At 47.6% G+C, this 23026-nt stretch overlaps 1 protein-coding gene across 3 annotated transcripts in view; it reads left to right on the forward strand.

The window, feature by feature from the left end:
• The window catches only part of LOC144947244 (protein kinase C delta type-like), a 98529-nt gene that overhangs the window by 242 nt on the left and 75261 nt on the right, over window positions 1-23026 (forward strand). For 2 of the 3 annotated variants that reach the window (XM_078876461.1, XM_078876462.1), the window contains exon 2: window positions 12986-13041. The exons of the other annotated variant lie outside the window; for it this stretch is intronic. The gene's annotated coding sequence lies outside the window, so the exon portion shown is untranslated. The remainder of the gene's footprint in view (window positions 1-12985; window positions 13042-23026) is intronic. 3 annotated transcript variants of the gene reach the window in all.

Here is a 23026-nt window from a genome sequence, read left to right on the forward strand (position 1 = left end):
CACTCCAACACTTACACACTCCAACACTTACACACACACCAACATTTACACACACCAACACACCTACACTTACACACTCCAACACTTACACACACACACCAACAACACCTACACACCAACACACACCAACACCTACACACACTCACTCACCTACACACACACCAACACATCAACCCACACACACCGCCACTTACACACCCCTAAACACACCAACACTTACACACACCTAAACACACCAACACTTACTCACCTACAAAGATCCCCCATATAGCCATAACAGACTGTAGGGGCAAGTGCTGTTAAGCGAGCACCTATGAAGGCCGGAACGGCACACGAGAGGGTGGGTGGCTAGCACCACGCCCGACCGCCTTTGTCTCCCTAGTGGCGATGTTTACACACCGCACCAGGTACTCGTTTCAGGCTGAGTCGACCTAGGGGAGGCCCAGGACCGGTTCAGATAATCGGCACTGATGTTGGCCATGAGCGGGAATCGAAGCCGGGTCGCCAGGTTCATAGCGCAGCGCGCTAACCGCTACACCACCGCTCCCCACACACACACACCTACACACACACACGTATAGACACACACCTACACACACCTCCACCTGGCATAGCTGTGTGTACACACTGTAGCGAGGTGCTGCAGGCAGCAGCCTCCTACAGACACAGAGACACGTGTCACCAGCAGCTCTGGGTGAGCCTGGCTGTACACAACATACACAAGGCTGTTTGTGTTCTGTGTGTATGCTGTAGTGTGGGTGCTGTGTGTGTGTACACGTGTTCACACAGCCTTTTTAGTATTCACAGACACACTGATACACGGATACAACAGCTGTTCTTGTACTCTGGTGAGCTTGGCAGTATATACACCTATAGAATCTATGAAGTGTGGTTCTCTTACAAGGCTGTTTGTATTCTGTGTGTACTGTAGTGTGGGATGCTGTGTACACGTGTTCACACAGCCTTTTAGTATTCACAGACACAGACACGGATACAACAGTTGTTCCTGTACTCTGGTGAGCTTTGTACATACACCTGTGGAGTCTATGAAGTGTGGTTCTCTTACAAGGCTGTTTGTATTCTGTGTGTATGCTGTAATGTGGGGTGCTGTGTGTGTACACGTGTTCACACACAGCCTTTCAGTATTCACAGACACAGAGACACGGATACAACAGCTGTTCTTGTACTCTGGTGAGCTTAGTACATACACCTGTGGAGTCTATGAAGTGTGGTTCTCTTACAAGGCTGTTTGTATTCTGTGTGTATGCTGTAGTGTGGGGTGCTGTGTGTGTGTGTGTACACGTGTTCACACACAGCCTTTCAGTATTCACAGACACAGACACTGATACAACAGCTGTCCCTGGCAGTATACACACCTTGATTATTGTCTGGTATAGAGTTGGTTCTACCCTGTACATTGTTTACAAGTGCTAACAATCTATAGCAATGATATGGTGTGTGCACGTGTGTACACAAGAACAAGTATGTGTTGTTATAGCAACAATTATGGGTACGTTCGTATGCTGTGATCTCCAGCATAGTCCAGGGTGTACCTGTGTGTGTGTGTGTTATTACATCCTGTGCCTCTGTAAAAATACAGATTAGCACAATAATGTAATATATCTGTACGTAATAATGGTACTGTGTGTACTCTGTGGTTCTTTCGGTAAAGTCACGTAGGTAGAAAACATTATAGATCATGACGTTTCGATCGCAACCCAAGCAACCGTCTTCAGGTGTAAAATAGATAGATACACTGTCAGCCTTGGTGTATACGGTATGATGATAATAATATCAAAGTATGTAGACTTGCCTAGTGTACATATATACTACAGTAAAAGTATGTTAACCTGTAATGTATATGCTCGTATAATACCCCCACACCCCCCCCGAGCATAGGTTTGTATTAACGTACACCACAATATGTGTTTACACATGTAAAGTGAATCTGTAAATGATTGTGCTATACGTGTAAGAATATTTCGATTTAAAGCTTTCGTGACTGCAGGGATTCATCTTCTTGGTTCTTTCGGTAAAGTCACGTAGAATGGAAATAATAAAATAATAAAAATAAAACATAATAAAATACAATTCTCACGACGTTTTGGCCACAACGCAAGCAGCCGTCGTGAGAATGTATTTAATTATTTTTTATTATTTACCGAAAGAACCAAGAAGACGTGTAAGCATACTTTCAGTCCTATGTCTCGATGCAGTACTATATTTCTACACGTGTAAAGTGCCATTTGTATACATAGAGGCTACATTGGTATCCATCAGTGAATAAATCACGGCTGGTGATGGTGAAACAGGCTGCGTATCTCACGTGCATACACAATTATTACATAAATAATGTACTTTACACCCTTAGTGTTAAACACGTAGGCTTTCGCGAACAATAGCCATGATATTAATTGTTTTTTTGGGGGGTTTAGATCGCGTAAATATATGACTGTGTCGTTGAACCCGCCACCACCCGGCACAGCCAATTAGTGAGGTTTGTTGGAGAGCAAATCCCACAACATTGCAGATCCACAACATTTAAAATGTAAACGTGGATTTAAAACACCCACAACATTTAAAATGTAAACGTGGATTTCAAACACCCACAACAATGTGGATTTCAAACACCCGCAACATTTAAAATGTTAACGTGGATTTCAAACACCCACAACATTTAAAATGTTAATGTGGATTTCAATCACCCGCAACATTTAAAATGTTAACGTGGATTTCAAACACCCGGAACATTTAAAATGTAAACGTGGATTTCAAACACCCACAACATTTAAAATGTTAACGTGGATTCCAAACACCCGCAACATTTAACATGTTAACGTGGATTTCAAACACCCACAACATTTAAAATGTTAACGTGGATTTCAAACACCCACAACATTTAAAATGTTAACGTGGATTTCAAACACCCACAACATTTAATATGTAAACGTGGATTTCAAACACCCGCAACATTTAATATGTAAACGTGGATTTCAAAAACGCACAACATTTAAAATGTAAACGTGGATTTCAAACACCCGCAACATTTAAAATGTTAACGTGGATTTCAAACACCCGCACCATTTAAAATGTAAACGTGGATTTCAAACACCCGCAACATTTAAAATGTTAACGTGGATTTCAAACACCCGCAACATTTAAAATGTTAACGTGGATTTCAAACACCCACAACATTTAATATGTAAACGTGGATTTCAAACACCCACAACATTTAAAATGTTATGGGATTTTCTCTCCAACAAACCTCACTAATTGGCTGCGCCGGGTGGTGGCGGGTTCAACGACACATTTATATATTTACACGCGATTAACCCCCCCCCCCCAAAAAAACACCCAAAATATGATGCGGACCCCTGCTTGTTGTTTACGTAACAGCACACGTGCAAGCCAATGCGGTTTTGTTCACATTTTTCACGTTTCAGTACAGGGCGATCCATTCATAGCCTACCCAGCACCCCAATTGAATTCGTATTTCTCTCAAAGGGGCTACGCTCCCACAGGTGATTGGACGCACACAACCTTGCAGAGGCACAATGCTGCGAGATTTTATATTTATATGGGGAGACAAAGGCGGTCGGGCGTGGTGCTGGCCACCCACCCCCTCGTGTGCCTTGCCGGCCTTCATAGGTGCTCGCTAACAGCACTTGCCACCTACAGTCTCACAAGGCTACACGGGAGATCTTTGTCTTTATCCTGTGTGTGTGTGGGGAGCGGTGGTGCAGCGGTTAGCGCGCTGCGCTACGAACCCGGCGACCCGAGTTCGATTCCCGCTCACGACCACCGCCACTGACGCTTTTTTGAACCGGTCCTGGTCCTCCCCTAGGTCGACTCAGCCTCAAACGAGAGTAACTGATGTGGTGTGTGAACATCGCCACTGGGGAGACAAAGGCGGCCGGGCGTGGTGACATTCCGTGTTGCAGCAATGTGGATGTATAACCACTACGCGGTTATAGGGGTTAGAGTGTCGATCCTATAATATGCACCTTTGGTAATGTGTGACAAAGTCGAGTGCACGCCTATAGTAGTGGTATTTTAGAAGTGGTGGTATTTTTTTTAGTAGTGGTGGTATTTATTTTTGGTATTATAGTAGTGGTGGTATTTTACCTACGGCATGCTCTGCGAAGCTGTAACGCCTACACACTATAAACTCACTCCATTGTATACCTATGGTCAACAGATACGCTTAAGACATTGTACAGTCGGTCACCTGGCTCATAGTCAAATGCTACGGTACCAATACCTAGGGTGTCTGCTGCAGTCCACTTCGCATATCCGTATGCTTTACAATGCTAGCAGGGTAGTTGAGTAAACATTGTGTGATGTTTACACAGCAGAGGTCTGTCTGTGATGTTTGCCGTTCAGTCTTTACAACTCTTTGCGGGGGCTGTGGGTCGTATGTGCATTGTACAATGTAGGTAGGGCTACATGATACTATATACTACCAGTCCAAGTGTGTTGTTGTTGTTGTTGTTTTCGTTGTCACTCAACAGCAACCGCCGTTCGCCCACCTTAAGTGGCGGTGACATCACCGGGGCGATTGTGCCAGGCTAGGTGCACTTTCGAGGCCCCACGTGAAGTGTCGAAGGCTATGCTATGTAAATCAAAACAACAATTTGCTGAACCTTGGCCTTCATATAAATCAATGCATAGATTTCTGTTTAGATGATTGTGGTTATGGTTGTACTTTATTAATCCCTAATCTCTGCCATGACATACAATGAAACAAGAAAAGGTAAAAAAATAAAAAACAGCAATGTAATATAATACACTATTAGACATTATTGTCATAAATAAAAAAAAGTCCATCCCAGGAAATCGCTGGAAAAGAGTTTTCATATTTAGATTTTTTTCTGGGGGGAGGGACCCCCAGACCCCCTGGAAGATTTGGTCCCCCCCAATGTTGACTCCATGGCTACATCCGTGTCTCACAGCACCATCGGATGCACGCGTGGTGAACTTACGCATTCACTTCCTTATCCACTCGTAAAGTTCTATCCCTGTCACCGCGTTTACTATCAACTGCTTCGCGGGGCACTGTACGTTACACACACACACGCACACACACCGATATTTGCATAGTGCAACGAGGAAGGGCCGTTGCCCGAAACGTCACCTATTGTTTATTTAGTGTCTCCTTTTTTTTACGGCCGCAGTGTTGTTGACGACGAATGTGTTGGGTGGGGGAGGTTGTTGTGGTTGTTGTGGTTGTTGTTATTGACGCCGGTGTACGACTGACTGTGAACCCAGCAGCAGCAGCAGCACCACCAAAGCATGTGATGTCACCTTGTGCGCCCTTACAGAGGGTCTCGTGCCTTGTTACGGTACAACAACACTTGTGTATCACGTTACAGTAGTAACCTCAGCTATGTTGGACTGCACTTCTATGCCACCCACGTGCGATACACCCTGTCCTCCTCCCGGCCCTTCACCAACATCCCATTGCTAGCACTGTGTGGGGAGGCGTTCATCCAGCAGTGGACTGACAGAGGGCCTGTCTGTACACGTACCTGTGCGTATGTACAGGTAGGTAGGTGTGTGTGTGTTGTGTCTTTGTCTTTGCAGTACTGTACGTGTGCAAGAGCTGAAGGGCGTGGTGCTGGCCACCCACCCCCTCGTGTGCTGTGCCGGCCTTCATAGGTGCTGCTCTCTAACAGCACTTGCCCCAACAGTCTGTCTAAGTTATACGGGGGATCTTTGTCTTTGGTGATGATGATGATGGTGGTGATGGTTGCGGTCTGGGTATAGTGCTGGCTACCCACCCCACCCCGTCGTGTGCCGTGCCGGCCTTCATAGGTGCTACTCTAACAGCACTTGCCCCAACAGTCTGTTAAATCAATGCGGGGGATCTTTGTCTTTGGTGATGATGATGGTGGTGATGGTTTCGGTCTGGGTATAGTGCTGGCCACCCACCCCAGCCTCTCGTGTGCCGTGCCGGCCTTCATAGGTGCTACTCATGTCATGAGAAAAAAACTTGTTTGGAAAAGCAGATTATGCAAGGCACAATAGGCGGTTCACGTGCACAAGGAAGACCAGGGATGACACGGACAGATAACATCAAATCATGGACGAGGCTCACGCTGGAACGGATAAGAGGATCGCAGAAGACAGAAGTGCGCGGCGAAGGATTTCCCATGGGAAACCCTCAGCACTTGCCCCAACAGACCATAATAATCATCATGCTTTTCTGCGTTTGTCAATCCGCTGCTGCTGGATGAAGGCCCTCCCCTATGTATTCATATTCTTAGGTTTTTTCGGTAAAGTCACGTAGGTAAAACATCAAAATTAATAAAAATAAAATAAAATAAAGATCACGACGTTTCGGAGGCAACACAAGTCTCCGTCATCAGGTGGGACCGTCACAGCCGGATTAGCTGCATCAAGTGATCTTAATTTTATTTTATTTTTATTAATTTTGATGTTTTACCTACGTGACTTTACCGAAAAAACCTAAGAATATGAATCCCTCCCCTATGCTGTGTTGGTCATGGGGATAGTTTGACCGGAACGTACTTCACCACGTTGGTCGGTGTGAATCTGTGCGGGAGGTGGAAGGCTGGGGGGGGGTGAGCGAGGCATTGGTGGATGCAGGAACTGGTTCGGACATCGACCCAGCCACCGATGTTATCCGCCGTTGGCAATTGAATTCAGGTCTCCGGGTTCATAGTGCAATGTGCTAACTACGGTTATCAAACCACGCCACCCACCCCTTCAGCGCCGCCGCTAAGGAACATATTTCGTCTTAGGTATGTTCCGTCTCCCCCCCCATGGCAAGCCAGATCTGCTATGATGACAAAGGTCATCACTCCGAATGAGTCATGTAATAGTAAGCGCTGCGTGATACAATTAAGTATTTTTTATCGTATTGTATGAGCAACAGAAAAACACTTTCGTCGATGAGGAAACCTGACGACCCCCGAATACGAGTAATTATTAAAAGAAACACAACCACCACAGCGGACGGGTTGTAAAAAATGTGCCGGAAATATATTTTTTATTATTTACCTACGCGGACCCTTTTTTGTTCACTTTCTTGCTGGTTGATCGCCTTAACCGCACCGCGTGGGTTGTGCGTGTGTCTGGGGGTCTGTTTGACGACACTTTACCACGTTCGTCAGTGTGGTTTGGTAAAGGTGGGGAGCATAGAAATGGGATCATAGTATAGTACAACAACGGATGTTGTTTCCCTGTCCTCTGCTGTCCACAGGGTAGTTCCCGCAGAAGCCTATACCGCCTGTTGTATGCATTAATGGACAACCCACCACCACGTGTGATAATATTGACCTTCAAACAAAAATACTCGAGTTAGAATCTTTTTTTATCCACACAAACATGACACATCCAAAAATATGTTTACATTCAGCTGCAGTATAGGATAAAAAATAACCTTTAAGGCGCACTCTGTTGGCAATCCTTTGGCCAAATCGCCCGGATTCCTCGGTGAACTTATCAGATCTCGGAAGCTCAGCCTGGATCATACGTGGATGAGTGACCTGCATGTGCATAACAGGTGTTATAGGCTGCTGCTGGACAGTGCCGGATTATCCGAGTAGCAAAAGTAGCAGATGCTATGGGCCCCGCACTTTCAAGGACCCCGCGCTAAATGCTTCCAAGCTATCAATTGCGGTTCAGTGATTCTGCACTTTCTCTATTACTATAGTACTATACTGCCTTCAACTTTTATGAACGGCTGGTTGTTTAAGGTTAGCGATTTGTCGTATTATCTGGCTGTATATCACGTGAAAAAATTCAGTTACTTTACTATGCAAGTTAAAAATTGGTGTCTAAATATTTGTGTTTTTTAAAAAATTTAGATCCCCTTTATAACATATGCTACAGGCACCGTACTAGCTTATTCTGGCACTGCTACTGGGCTACGTTGCGGTGGAGTATGGTTAAATAATCCCGACGACCCCGTTGTGTGGTTTTGACGAAAGGGCTGTACGCGTGCTGTAGTACGATACGGTGTTATGATCATGGAACTTCAGATGGAATCCTCTCGTTAATTCATTCGTGCAACTGTGACCTCGAAAAGCACATTTTGTTATCCTCTATAATATAAGTATTAGTTGGGTTGGAGCGTGTAAATATATAAATGTGTCGTTAAACCCGCCACCACCCGAAATAGCCAATTAATAAGGTTTGTCACGTAAACAAAACGTGCCAATTCGTTATTAGTACAGCACACCGGTGTGTGTCGGAGAGCTCTTTGCTTATTAAAAAACTAATGACCTTCATGTTTCACTATATGTGGTGAATCCTTACACCCCAAGGACAGCAGGAGGTGGCTTTAGGGTTTGCGATAATACATCTGCAAATCGCCCCAGCTCCTGTGCCTGTTATTACGGCTTTGGCAGAAATGGATGGAATAATGATGCGGCTCGTGTCTTCTCACGAATGCGTTTGGTCCCAGTTCCTCATTCGCAGTGCTCGTAACTGTACATACAGTGCGCGTTTGAACTGTTCCAATGTTTGATTGATGATTGAGAGAGTTTTGTGGCATTTGTCCCAGTTTCCAACCTTTTTGTTGGGAGGTGATGCGTAGGTGGCGGTGGTTAGCGCGCTGCACTGTGAACCCCGTGACCCGAGTTCAATTCATGCCCACGGCTAACATTTGTGGTGAGTGATACGTGAACCGGTCCTCGGCCTCCCCCCCCTCCCTGCCCTCCACCGCCTTCACCAACTCATGCTGACCATACCAGCACGGTGAAGTATGGTCAAGCAACCCCCCCATGATTCGCGCAGCAGGGCGAGGGCCGTGACTTATTGTGATTTTATAGCTGATTGTACATTTCCCTCGTCGGGCATAGTCCTACCCGCATGCAAAATGTGTCGCTTATCCTCCAAGTTCAACTTTTGTGTTGCAACTTGCAGTCATTTCCACGGTTGCCAGTAGAATGACGACGGCCTACGGCACAAGAACAATCCATTATTGGGACGTCAAAACGGATTTTAATTGCGCCTGCGGCAAGAACATGATGATCGCTCGTTAACTAATTGTGGATACATTCTGTGAGAGGTTAAGCTGGCCTGCGTTCGCGCACATATTTCCAACAACAATTTCAATTGGCGCTGCGCGCCTTTGACCATGTGATAACGTACGATATTTATATTGGAAAGTCTTGCCGAGTCTTATTTCAATTATTATTTTAATGAAGGTATTGTATTTGGGGATGCCTTGCCAAATCCAATTTTAAGGAGCGTTACGCACGTTCAAGAATACTGGATGACCTGGAAGTCAACAAATCCACACAAATGTATGAGTGGATAACATGCAAACATTGGCACAGACAGAGTCAAGGGACCCACTTGCTGTACTGCCATTGCACAGGCTACGTACAGCAGCCCAGTGACCCGCCCCGACTGGACACGTGTGAAAAAGAGCTTCATTGCTCGTCGGATTCCTCCAGGATAAATATTCAGTTCTTTTTCTGGGAGCAAGTCACCACAAATGCGAATCACCAACCCGTGGCTCCGACGTGCCGGGTCTCGCTCGTGTGCCACCGTCACGGCCTTTAAATGCCTAAAGGTGCCTTTAAACCATTGTCGTGGTTTGCGCTTCGCGATTCAAAGTCCAAGTGATTTTCCCGCTCGAATGAGCATTGTCGATGGCGCTCGATCACTGCCACAGCCGATGCACCCGTGGTGGAAATTCCACGTTTAACTGGAGCAGGAAAACCGCCGTTGGCTTTCCCGCAAAGCGGTGCTTGTTTTTGCTGTCAACCCCCCGGAGAGATGAAGAGGGGGCCGGGTCATCCCCCAGCCCCCCGGGAGTTCAAGTCGGCGGCCTTCAGTTTTGCGAGCCGCTCGCTCCACCTCTGGTTAGCGATTTGCAAGGCTTGCAATTTGAAATCCCGGTTAGGAGTCCAACTCGGTCCCTTAATTCCCCCTGCCCTGGCTCCTCCCCCCTGCCTCCCTTCAAGCGCAGATTGAAAACTCAGAGAGATGACTGCCTTTCTCCCTATAAAGTAAACATTTCCATTCTAAATGCGAAGCATCTTGAGCTGTGGTTGGTTGCACATCGACTATATAAATGTAAATGTTATCATGCAAGTCCCGAGTGGTTCTCTTGTGCATGCACCCGTTCTGTCCACAGGAATGTGGAATTTCCACCGCTGCCTCGGGGCTCCAAACAGCAGATAAAGTTCCATCCCAGGCTTTTTTGAGCAGGAAAGGGTTCTATTGACTATCTGTGGTGTAACGTAGTTTGTCATGCCTCAGTGATTAGCACGGTGCGAAAGAAGTTGAACATACGTGCGTATTCCTACTTGCCATTGTACGCACGGGTGGCTGACCGCTGGGAGCATAGACGTGGGCACATCGTACAGTCCAACAATACAATTTTGCTGAACTGCCCTCTGCGGCATAACATAACATAACAACCGCCATTCGCCGCTAAGTGGTGGTGACGTCACCTCGACAGACCTGGTTTTCACCTGAGGACGGCTGCTTGCGTTGTGGCCGAAACGTCGTGAGAATTAATTTATTATGTTTTATTTTTATTATTTTATTACTTCCCTTCTACGTGACTTTACCGAAAGAACCAAGAAGAAGGTCACCACGACGCTTGTGCCAGGCAATGTGCACCTTGAGGCCACGTGAAGTGTCGAACACCCGCTGGCAGGAGGTCACGGGGCAGACCCAGGTGCCACGGGTCGACTGACCAGCATGGTGAAGTATGGTCAAACGACCCTCACGGTCCGCTCGACACGGAGAGGCCCTCCTCATCCGGTAGTGGATTTCACAAAAGGACCGTAATGCATGTGCACTCATTGTACAGGGTGTTCCAGATTAAAACTATTAAACTAACATATCTATTTGTTATTTCACGAGGTCAGGCCCACTGAGCTATGGAGCTCTTTTTCAGAAGCGACCTGCCCACAGATGACGGCTCAACAAAGTGGCTTATTACGTGGACATTTATAGCAGCCAAATACTCTTAAACACGTAATGTTGATTCTAAATGTGGAGGGGAAAAAACCGGAGGACCCGGAGGAAAAAAAAAATCCACGCGTCGGGGTCGAGATCGCACCCACGACCTCCTGTATACCAGGCGAGGTAGTTAACATCTCCTAGCCACCGTGTCTTGTGACCCCTGTTTTAATTCGCTAAAACTTTATATATTTTTGTAACATCTGGGACTCCCTGTATATACGTATGGACTGCAGTATAATTAGGTCCCAAATTCGCCCACCTTAATTTCCGTTTTTATAGCTATATGTGGTTTTTTTTAATCTCGCGCTATTCTAGCCAAAACCATCGCTAGTCTCAAACATGTCTCGTGCCAGAGTGAGGAAACTGTGACGGTGCAGGGAGTGGTGGCGGTGGAGCGTGCCACGTGGTTCTGTAGATAGGGGATTTGTGTGTGTGTGGTACCTTCCGTATTCGCTCCCCACACACACACACCGCGTTGGAGTTGCGCAACGGCCACACGAAGTGGGCTGCCTCTGCTGCGGTTATACCGCTCCCACGGTGCAGCTGCTGCTCACGCCGAGCTATCGATGCTCCGATGCGTGGCATTGCCCTTGTACTGTGTGCGCCTTTTGGCGTTGTTCTCTGGTCTGACACCGGTGGTGAGACTGGGCCCTATAGAAGGCGTAGACCAATCAGTTTCAAAGACAATGCAGGGGTATTACCAGAGCGTGTTTGCATGCTCAACACAAGTTTGCGTGCGGTTCATGCGGACACGATTTCTTGCAAAAGGTTTCTGTTTGGTGTGTGTACGTCTTAACACAACCTCCTGTTTTACTGCCAGAAAGGGTAAACATATTCTTCTACACGATGTCTGTTATAGCGACACGCAAGGGGGCTTGCTTGCAAACGGCTGAAATGCCCCTTAACAACAAAAGAAGCCAGCTTTTCAAAGTTTTACAAGATTCGGCAGAAGCGGTCTTGAGCAAAGATCCCCCGTTTTGCTTTAACATACTGTAGGGGCAATTGCTGTTAGCGAGTAGCACCTATGAAGGCCGGCACGCCACACGATGGGGTGGGTGGCCAACACCTCGCTCGACCACCTTTGTCTCCCCAGTGGCGATGTTTTTTTACACATCGCACCAAGTACTCATTTGAGGCTGAGTCAACCTAGGGGAGGCCCAGGACCGGCTCAGACAATCGTCACCGGTGTTGGCCGTGAGCGGGAATCGAACTCGGGTCACCATCGTTCGTAGTGCAGCGTAGCGCTCAACTGCTACACTGCCGCTCCCCACTACCGCCAACACCACACACACACGCGCGCGTGTGTAACTATGGGAATTCATCACAATGTTGCACGTCTGAACGTCGCGTATCCGCTCTCGCATCAAAATTTATCAGCCGCCCTCGCCCCCCATTGCGGTGTTTGTGCGCTGTGAAATTGCCATTGTCTGTCTGTTCGCGTATCGGACGGGCCTTTTTTTTTCCACCGGTCTGCCCACACTTCAATTGCCTGTCGAGTCGGATATTTTTGACTGTTCAGGCTGTAATTTAAATTTGTAAGTCTTGACTTCAGTTCGCCCCCCACCCCGTTTGTTGTATATTTTCGTGCCTTTTTTTTACTTGCTACGGAATAGTTTTTTTATCCGTGAAAAAAAAATGCCCGTAGCCTTTATGGCATTTGTGCATTGCTCATATATTCGTAGCGTCAGCATCGTTCTACTGTTGTAGCAAACTATTTGTTAAATTCCTCTGTTGATATGTAAACTCCTTTGTCAAGGCTCTCTATTCCTCCCACCCAGCTTAAAATACGCTGCCAAGCTTAGCAGTGTTCATTAGGACGCTGTCTTTCCGACAGCCATGATCTTCACCTGAGGACGGCTGCTTGCATTGTGGCCGAAACGTCGTGAGAATTTAATGTGTATTATTTTATTATTTTATTATTTCCCTTCTACGTGACTTTACCGAAAAAACCAAGAATATGAATCCCTGCAGTCACGAAAGCTTTACATCGAAAACAACTATTTGTTTTGTTACCCCCCCCCTGCCCCAACAGGCTATAACCGTGCTGAAGAGGGTCAATCTCGTCGAAGGCAGACAAAAAGGTTGCATGTAAGTACGTATGTATGTGTTTTAAAAAAAAAAACCTCTTGTGGATGATATTGGTCGCGAAAGCCTACGTATTAAATGTACATGTGTTTGCGTCCTTTGAAGTTTGCGCTGATTGTTAAGTGCTGGATAATTCAAATGCTGCCAATACACTCCAGGGTGATGGCTTTTCCCCCTCGCCGTGTTCGTACTTGGGGGGGTTGTTTTGACCATACTTCACCATGCCGGTTGGTGAGTGAGGGGGCTGGGGGGGGGAGTCAAACACGCGTTTGACGAAGTGTGCTCATCGTTTGCCTGTAGGCGAATTCTTTTGTTGTCCTGTGCTGCGTCTGCATTACTTTTCTTTAACGATTGCTGTGCTTTGCTTGGTGCAATGTAGTCGTTGATTGATTGGCGCTTTTTGTTACTTAATAAAAAAAAATAATTGCTGATTTAAATTTTAAATTCAGTGTATCTTGGTAAACAGTGTGTTTGACCATGGGCACTTTTTACATCGAACCGTGCACTCTTTAGATTTTTGATTCCTTAATTTAATACCTTTGTATTCTTAATTTATTTTTCTCCGTTGTGTTACGTCTGTCACGGAAGCGTCGTGCGGTTGTTATTGGTGAAACCTGCACTGAAGAGTTTCTAAGCTCACAGGGTTATTTGAAACTAAACTGAACAGAGTTCAGATGTCACTCAAAATCAAGTTCATTTATTAGGTATAGCCCTGTGAGCCATTCGGCTCTTGAATCGGGTGCAACCGCAACAAACAAAAAACAAAAACATGAACAAAAAACATCTTAAAGTGAATATGTGACTAAGTGCAAACACAAAATCCAAGAAAAGACAGCAAAATATTGCAGAAAAAACACCGTACACCAACGCTGTGTGCGAAAATCCCAGTGGGATGCAAGTCAAACAACAACAACAACATGGCGCTGAATTGAACTCGGGTGGCCTTGTCCGCAGTGCAGTGTGCGCTAGCCACCGATCCAGCGTCACCGCCACCGCCAAACACTTTAGTCAGCAAATTTCGATTTAAAGCTTTCGTGACTGCAGGGATTCATCTTCTTGGTTCTTCTCGACAGACCTGTTCTCCACCTGAGGACGGCTGCTTGCGTTGTGGCCGAAACGTCGTGAGAATTATTTTATTATGTTGTATTTTTTATTATTTTATTATTTCCATTCTATGTGACTTTACCGAAAGAACCAAGAAGACTTTAGTCAGCATTTTAGATATTAATCCGGGTAAGGCTTTTTATGTTTTGTCGCTTAATGTATTATTTCCGTCGTGTTCGATGACGACGTTGTTGTTGTTGTCATTGTCAGACGTGGCATTTGATTTTGATTATTTTTGTTCGGTTTGAGAACGCTCCACTTGCCGTGCTCTCTCCGTTGGTTCAATACATAAATTGGTTGCTAATGATTCCTAAGCTCACAATAACATGCATCGCATTGAATTGCATGTGTAAGAGTGGACGGTTTTTTTCTTCCAAATTCGTAAATCAATCCAGCGGGTTCGTCTGACACCCGACATTGACCGTACATTTTTTAAAATAAATAAAAATCAATCCTTAAATCGAACTGCAGCTCTAAATCGTCACGGATCTCTGGAACGCACCAGTGGGGTCGGTGGGTGGGCGATTCGGAGTCAATGGAATTTTAAACAAAGAATAAAAATCACGCGTGTGCATTCTTTTAATTGACGACGATTCCGTGAGCTTTCGATTAGCAAAAAACGAGATCGCACACGCACATACACACGCACACACGCACGGTGACGTAGTATTTGAGCCCAGCAATGCATTGCCAAGTGGATTTTGTGCCTTGGTTACAAGGTACACGTATTTTTTTTTGCTCAACCCTTTAATCAATTTGTCCGTGTTTTTTTTTCTTCTTACAGTGTAAGTACCTAATAGTAAAAGCGACTCAAAATTTCGGTTGGATTGGATCATGCTTCCAGGAGTGTTATTATGCCCCCCCCCCGCTCCCCCCCCCGTTACACACGGACAGACAATTGGAGCTCGTGCATTAATCCTTTTCAGCCTTAGCTGGGAGAATGTAAAAACAAGAATAATACAAGAATAATAATCAACCATTAACACATTCACTGGATAATGCATTGTGTAAGAGTCGGGGGGGGGGGGCAGGTGGGCAATCTAAGATGCATATCCTGGCTGAGAGCATGTCACCGTGTCCCTAATAAATGACCTCGGCTCATTCGTAATTCCTGCCTTCCAAAGTTCTGCTTGTCAATCGGTGACATTAGCGCGCACTTTGCCGGCATCGGCCAATGGGAAGGTGACCGTAACGGTGCCGGGAATGCACTGGGGGGGGGGAGGGGGGGGGCGGCCTGCGTTTTGGCGCGCGCTCTCACGGTGCCACGGGGTGGTAAACGGTAAGAGATGGCAGCCGGAATGTTGTGCCGTGGGGGGGAGCGGTGTTGTTCTGGTTTAGCGCGCTGCGCTCTGTCGAACGCAATTTTGCCGAGTTGACCTTTTCTCTTGCGACCCAACGTCGGTGGCCGAATATCCGAACCGGTCCTGGGTCCCTGCCCCTAGGTCGACTCAGCCTTTAAACGAGTACCTGGTGCGGTGCGTAAATATTAGAACTGGGAGATGAACGGTGGCCGGGAGAGTTTTTGCCGACCACACGCCCCCATCCATCCACCGTGCATAGTGTCGGCCTCAATAGATTCTCGGTAACAGCACTTCCTGGAACAGTATGAAAAAAGCTACGCGGGAGGGATCTTTGTCTCCGTGAAACAATGGTTACAGAGGTGCTTGTGGGTATACTCTTTGGTTCTTTCGGTAAAGTCACGTAGGTATAAAACTAAATAAATTTAATCACGACGTTTCGGGCGCAACGCAAGCGTCCGTCATCAGGTGGGACAACCACAGCAAGAAACAATAGTGGGGGTAGCCAGTATTCTGATTTGATTATTAAGGAACGAAACGGGAGGATTTCTCCACAAATCTGGCTGTCGCCTGATGATGCCGGTTGTAATTACTGGTGAAACGTTACGGTACTCGGATTGTAAATGTTGTGGATTTGCTCTCCAGCTGTACTAGTCAGAGGTGGGACAAAGTCATTGTTATGCAAGTCCAAGTCGAGTCGCAAGTCATCAAATTCATGACTCGAGTCTGACTCGAGTCCAAGTCACATGACTCGAGTCCACATCTCATAGGTGGGACAAAGTCATTGTTATGCAAGTCCAAGTCGAGTCGCAAGTCATCAAATTCATGACTCGAGTCTGACTCGAGTCCAAGTCACATGACTCGAGTCCACATCTCATAGGTGGGACAAAGTCATTGTTATGCAAGTCCAAGTCGAGTCGCAAGTCATCAAATTCATGACTCGAGTCTGACTCGAGTCCAAGTCACATGACTCGAGTCCACACCTCTGGTACTAGTAACGAATTTGCATGTCTTGTTTACGCGACAAACCTTACTAATTGGCTTTGTCGGGTGGTGGCGGGTCTCACGACACATTTATATTTACGTGATCTAACCTAAAAAATAAAAATCTCTATTAAGGTTGAGTTCATCATTTGCCATGAGGTTCACGGATCTTAAATCACATCAAGACGTATTATAAAACTGCTGTGCATTTATGGTTCCGGCGCAGCCACCTGCACTTCTGCTTATGATCATAACAACAACTTGGTAATGTGTGTGTGTATATTTCGATATGTAAAATCAACACAACCGTCTTTTCATTATATTGCTGGATGAGAGCATCGCCACACTATCGTCGGTCTGGGAGGGGGGGAGGGGGGGTTTGACCATGCTATGCCATGAAGGTGGGGAGCATAGACCTTGGAATGTTGTACAGTACAACGATTGATATTGCTGCACTTTCATCGATCGACAAGGCAGCTCCATGCCTCCCAGTTAGCGCATTGTGGTCACCCATGCAACCCTGCCCTTAGCTTCCGACATCTGACAAATATTGGGTGCATTTCGGGTGATTTGGTTGTTGCCGAATCATAATAATAATAGCAAACATTTATTTCATAGATTACAGTGCCCCATGGGCCACTTGAGAAGTTGCACCTCTTTGTAATGTATGCGTGTTGTTGAACTTATTTCGCACCCTACGTAGCCAACCGTGCTAATCGAAAGGCAGTTCTAAAGAAATGTAATTTTCAATCTAGATGATTCAAAATTGCACAGCTCCGGTGGCTTCCCAATATCGGAAGGAGGAGCGTTCCAGACGGCCGCAGAAGCGTGCGATGCAGTGACCGCCTTTGTTCAATGGGCTGGCCAAGAGCCACCGCCATCGCTGCTGCTGCTGCCGCCGCTGCTGCTGCTGCTGCCGCCGCTGCCGCTGCTGCTGCCGCTGCTGCTGCCGCTGCCGCTGCTGCTGCTGCGAGGATGACCGAGGGAGACCGGGGAAGAGTCCACGAGGTGCAAGGTTACGACGTGACAGCGCGGTGCCGTTATTGCTCGCAACGCGACGGTGCCGTTAGACGTCGCTCGGTCGAGGACTTTGCACGGTGGGAAAGGGATATTGTTTTCATTAGCCGTGAATAATTCACCGGATCTCTCCCTCGCTCTTCGGCCGTGTTCCAGTTAGATTGCAATAAGTGCTCTAGGACACGGTGATGAAGGCCTTCGCGAGGGGGGGGCAGGCATTATCTCCGCAGGCTTGTATTTATATACACCTCCGGGTACGCAGGAGGTCGTGGGTTCAATCCCGACCCTGGTGCCTGCTGCATAATTTGAGTTGGCGTCTCCCTCTCTCTCTCCCCGCGGTGGTCGCGTAGATTTTTCTCCGGTGTCCTCCGGTTGTACCCTCCACGTTTCGAATCGATGTCACGCGTTGATTCTAAATCGCCTCTGCTTGATCACAGACACAATTATTCAAAATCACAGCTCGATCGCTGCTTGATCAATGCTCGATCATATAGACACAGGTAATGGGCGCGACACATTGGTGGGATGTTAACTACCTCGCCTGGTATACAGGAGGTTGGGGATTCGATCACCAACCCGGAGTTTGCGTGTTTTCCTTATGGTCGTGTGCATTTTTGTCTGGGTCCTCCGGTTGTTCACTCACGTTTAGAGTCAACATGCGTTTAGAATAATTGTCTGCAATACATTTTCCACGTGATAAGCCACTTCGTAGAGCTGTAATTCACGGCCTTGTTGTATAGCTTGGTGGGCCTTACCTGGTAAAATAAACAAAATAGTTTCAAAGAGAGACTCGATGAGCTCACGAAGCCCAAGCTTCGAGTACTGAAATTTTCCCCCACGTGTAAACGGTCATTAATTGACCAACGCCTTCATATATAGAGGATCGCAGAGCTTAGGGGTGAGGGGGTTGGTGTGGAATTTGGTGCTGGTTCACTGCCTGGCTCCTGCCTTTCCTGTGTAGTCTTCATCGTCCGTCTGGAGTCGTCCTCCACATTTGTGAAGTGAACGACTACCCGTGTGGCGCTTTGCAAGTTGAAATTCGAATCGTAATATATTATTATTATCGTGTCAATCTCGCAAGTACAGCCCCGCCGCATTGTGCGCGCGCACACCCGAGAGACGGGCCTTCGCGCTCTTCGCGCACAATTGTAGAGCATCGTCGATGCGTATCGGGGGAAATTATTTGTCGGAGGGGGCGGCCGCTGTCATTATCGTACACCTGCTGGCCCGGGGTTGTGACGCTGTCGGATGCGAGGGCTGTGCAACGCGTGACAAAACTGAATAACAATGCGAAGACAACCGGGTCCGCTTAGGCGGTGTCTGCTTCGCTGCCATTCGCCGTCGCGCTTAATCGTAGTCCCACGTCTTTTTTAATCCGATCGAAGGCCAATTTTTATTTAGCGAACGCCATTCATTTTTTTGTTTTGTTCGGCTTTTCCGCCTGTTCGGTTTTTCCGCCGAGCGCCGTTCGCCGACTTGTCAGCACGCGGCTTGAAAAGCGAAAGGTGACGCGGTGGTTAGCGAGCGCACCGCAGTGCGAACCCAGCGGCGCGAGTTCAAATTCCGCGCTCCGTGGCCAATGGCGGGTGGCGAATATTTGCACCGCTCCTGGGCCTCTTCCGCCACCCCCCCCCCACACACAGGCTTTAGATGAGTGTATCTGGTGTGCTGTGCTAAGATATAAACACGGGGGAAGACAAAGGCGGCCTCGAACATTGAATTCTCAGCGGCTAATGCCGCAGCGTATGTGACAACTTTCGCGCTGTGACTCAGGCCGTACGCCGGTGCGGATTTCCATTGCAATCGGTGACGGCACCGGCGGTGCTGCTAGCAGCGGCGTAATGATGGGCAGACGCGGGATATCTGGTGGAGAGATTACAGGTTCGGCAGATTTTTTTGTTTGTTTTCAAATCTAAACTTTTTTTTTTAAACCCCAGCAGTCCTGTGTCTCATCGCGTTTCGGTTATCGCTCGAACACTGTATTCCCCAGTTTTGCTCCGCGACTCTTGAAACAGGTTTTCGGGGCCTGAATTGTAACAACAACCAAAAAAATATTCCCCCGTGGCAGCAGCAGCAGCGCGCTCGCTTGATGGCAAGCTCAGATTGGAGTGATGTCCATTTCCTGACAGGCTGGGGCTTGTTTGGTGAATGCACGTGCTCCAGTTTCTCTCCTTTATCCTCTGTTCCGGTTGTATTTTCATTTGAATACCTGCAATGCTTTCTCTCCGCGGAAAGTGCATCTGCCTTATTTTCTGTGTTGTATTGACACACGAGCGAGCGCGCGAGCGTGCGAGCGCGCGAGCGCGCGCGCACGCACGCACATGCACTGTGTTTTCTCCTCTTTGTATTTTAAAATCAAAAGTTGGGCAGCGCGCGCGCACGGGCTTTGTGTCTTTGTGTTTTGCGAGCGGCAGTGTAGTCGCGGGTCAGCGCTCTTTGTTACGAACCCGGCGACCCGAGTTCGATTCCTGCTCACCGACCAACAACAGTGACTATTATCCGAACCGCTCCTGGGCCTCCCCTAGGTCAACTCGGCCTCAAAAATTAGTCCCTGGTGCGATGTCTAAACATCGCCACTGGGGGAGACAAAGGCGGCCGGGAGTGGTGTTGACCACCCACCCCCTCGTGTACCGTGCCGCCCTTCGTGGGTGCTCGCTAACAGCACTTGCCCCAAAAGTATGTTAAGGCTATACGGGGGGATCTTTGTCTTTGTTTTGTGAGCCAGTCACCCCACAACGCTTGGGTCTGTCCCCCGTAACCTCCTGCCACACGTCACGTGATGGCCTACAGGTGCACCTAGCCTGGCACAGCCGACGTGGTGACATCACTGCCACTTAGTGGCGAATGGCGGCCGTTGTGTGCAAGATGAGATCTGTTTGCATTTACTGACACCAGACACATTTTTTGGAGTCTGTCTCACTTTTTTTCTTTATGATCCACACAATATGGCAGTCACCTGTGAGGTGAGTTTCGTTAGGAGTGGCGGCGCAGCAGTTAGCGCGCTGCGCTCACCCGAGTTCGATTTACAGCCCCACTGGCTTGGGTCACGTCTGCAGTCAGTCCTGGGGGGGCAACCGTCTTCACCAACCGCCATTGACCTGATTGGTGAAGTATGGTCAGACAGCTTCCATGACGATGGCAGCCCGTGGCGGGAGGCCTTAATCCTACAGTGGATTGACAAAGCGCTGTACATTGTTAATTTATCTTTGGCTGGCCATCGAACAAAGACGGCCACTGCATCGCACGGCGCTGTCAGATGCCCTTCTGCGGCCGTCTGGAACGCTCTTCGGATATTAGAAAGCTGCTGGAGCGATGCACTTTTAAATCGTCTCGGTTGGAAACTCGTTTCTTTGAAACAGCTTTTTGTGTTTCGTTTGTTGTCCTTCCCCCCCCGTACCTTCGATTAGCACGGTTGGCTACGTAGGGTGCGAAAGAAGTTTAACATACATTGTATAGATATTATGATGTATATAAATGTATGTACGTATGTGTAGACCCCTTTCCAATGCATTGGTTGTGGGGTAATGCAACCCATGTGTCGCCATGCTACATACAGATTCACGGTTAATTTAAAAACACCTTTTCAAGGTGAAATAGACACTGTAAAAATATCCAATTCATCGGCCGGGGGGGGGGGGGGTAGGAGTAGGGGAGGGGGGCTGTGTGTGTGGGAAATTATAAAATTATTGAAAGTATTTGGTCGATAATTTGACCTTTATTCATTTACACCGCACGGGGTGGCTGCTGGAGCGGTCTCGCTGTGAGAGGCAAGCGCGCAGGCTTAGTGGTCGGCTGTAGGTGAGACATTGTGTGTGTGTGTGGGGATGGGGGGGGGGCACTGAGAGCTAAGCGGGGGGCCGGAGAGAGTAGAGGTCAACCGTTGGGAACGTTCGTACGAACTTCTTTCACGCGCCGTACGTAGCCGTCCGTGCTAATCGGAGGTACGGGGGAAGCATGTGTACGTACGTTCAATTTATTTTTTCGCACCGTACGTAGCCGACCGTGCGTTTTCCAACCCTTGATAAAGCCGCTTCCTTGAGCTACCATTTGCGATAGGTCGATTCTGAAAAAGAGCTGCGTAAGTTCAGGTGGGGGGGGGGGGGCTTACCCGGTGAAATAAAATAAAAACAGCTCCGTTTAGCCGCTGTCACTCGAGGTATCGTGATGCAACATTTCGTCTGGCTCATGCACTCAAGGCCTCTTTCATCGCTCCATCTCCGCAGCGCTCGTAACCTCTCCTCAAACACGTAGTAGGAGGCTTTTCGCGACCACTATCATCCATAATATAGTTTTTTTTTAGGTTAGATCGCGTAAATATATAAATGTGTCGTTAAACTTGCCACCACCACACGACAAGGTCAACTAGTAAGGGTTGTCACGTAAACAGAACGTGGCCAATTCATCACTAGTACAGCTGTACTAGTGACGAATTGGCATGTTCTGTTTGCAGCTGTACTAGTTCTGTTTGCAGCTGTACTAGTAACGAATTGCCATGTTCTGTTTACGTGACAACCCTTACTAGTTGGCTGTGGCGGGTTTTAACGACACATTTATATAATTACGCGATCTAACCCAAAAACCTCCTAGTATTGGTCGCGAAAGCCTACGTGTTAAACAGGTTTTTTGGGTTAGCCTTCTTTATGGCTTAGTCTCACCATCGGTGTCGGACCAGAGAACGACACCAAAAGGCGGACAGCACAAGCACAATGCCACACGTATCAGAGCATTTAGAGCTCGGGCTGAGCAGCAGCTATACCATGGGATGCGTTTTTTGCTGGTATCAAAGTATGAAAAATAAGAAAGGATTTTACCCTTTCTGGGAATAAAAAAATCGCGCGTGTGACGACGATCGATTGGTTCTTTGAAAAAAAAAAAACTCAAACTTACGTTCGTGGTACGTTTGGGCAAATAAAATAAAAACCGAACAGCCACAACCACGGAATGGAAGAGTAAAACGGGTTCCGAAAATAATCGCGAGCCCTGGATCGTCGTGAAAGCTCGTCAAATCGACGCGGGAATGGTGTTTGTTGGGGGAGCGGCGGTTAATCTTTACACGCAGAGTTAATGTGTCGTATACAGCTCGTCGGCCTTGTGCATGAAAGTGAACGGGTTTTCACTCGTTGCGCGCCGCGTGGGTTTTCGCACCGATTACCACGCCCGGCGTTTATTGTCGCCGTGCGTCAGATTTGGCGACGGCTGGCGTGGAGCGGTGGGAATGGTCGCGGTCTCGCGGCACGACGGGTTTGGGTTCAATCCACCCGAGGTTTGGGCGCCTTTCTGCGTGCGGCGTTTGTCGTCGTGTGCGGTGTTTGTCGTTGTTGTTCTGCGTTCTCTCCCCCCCCGCGCCTGCGATGGGTGTCCTGGTGGCTTCTCCAGTTGCCCCCCCCCCAATATGTTGAGAAAGTAAAAAGGCTGTGACTGGTATTGCCCAAAAACATCCCAATGCTGAAGAAACCCTCCCGTAAAATAGTCTGGAGACTCGGTGAGGCTTTCCTGGGAAAAGAGGCGGTGATTAAACAAGGTTTTATTAATAATTCTGTCTTCAATGTTTACCCCATTGACTCATCATGCTGAGTGTTGCCCGC

Source organism: Lampetra fluviatilis, chromosome 44 (genome assembly GCF_964198595.1).
Source record: "Lampetra fluviatilis chromosome 44, kcLamFluv1.1, whole genome shotgun sequence".
In the NCBI taxonomy this organism is placed as follows: domain Eukaryota; kingdom Metazoa; phylum Chordata; class Hyperoartia; order Petromyzontiformes; family Petromyzontidae; genus Lampetra; species Lampetra fluviatilis.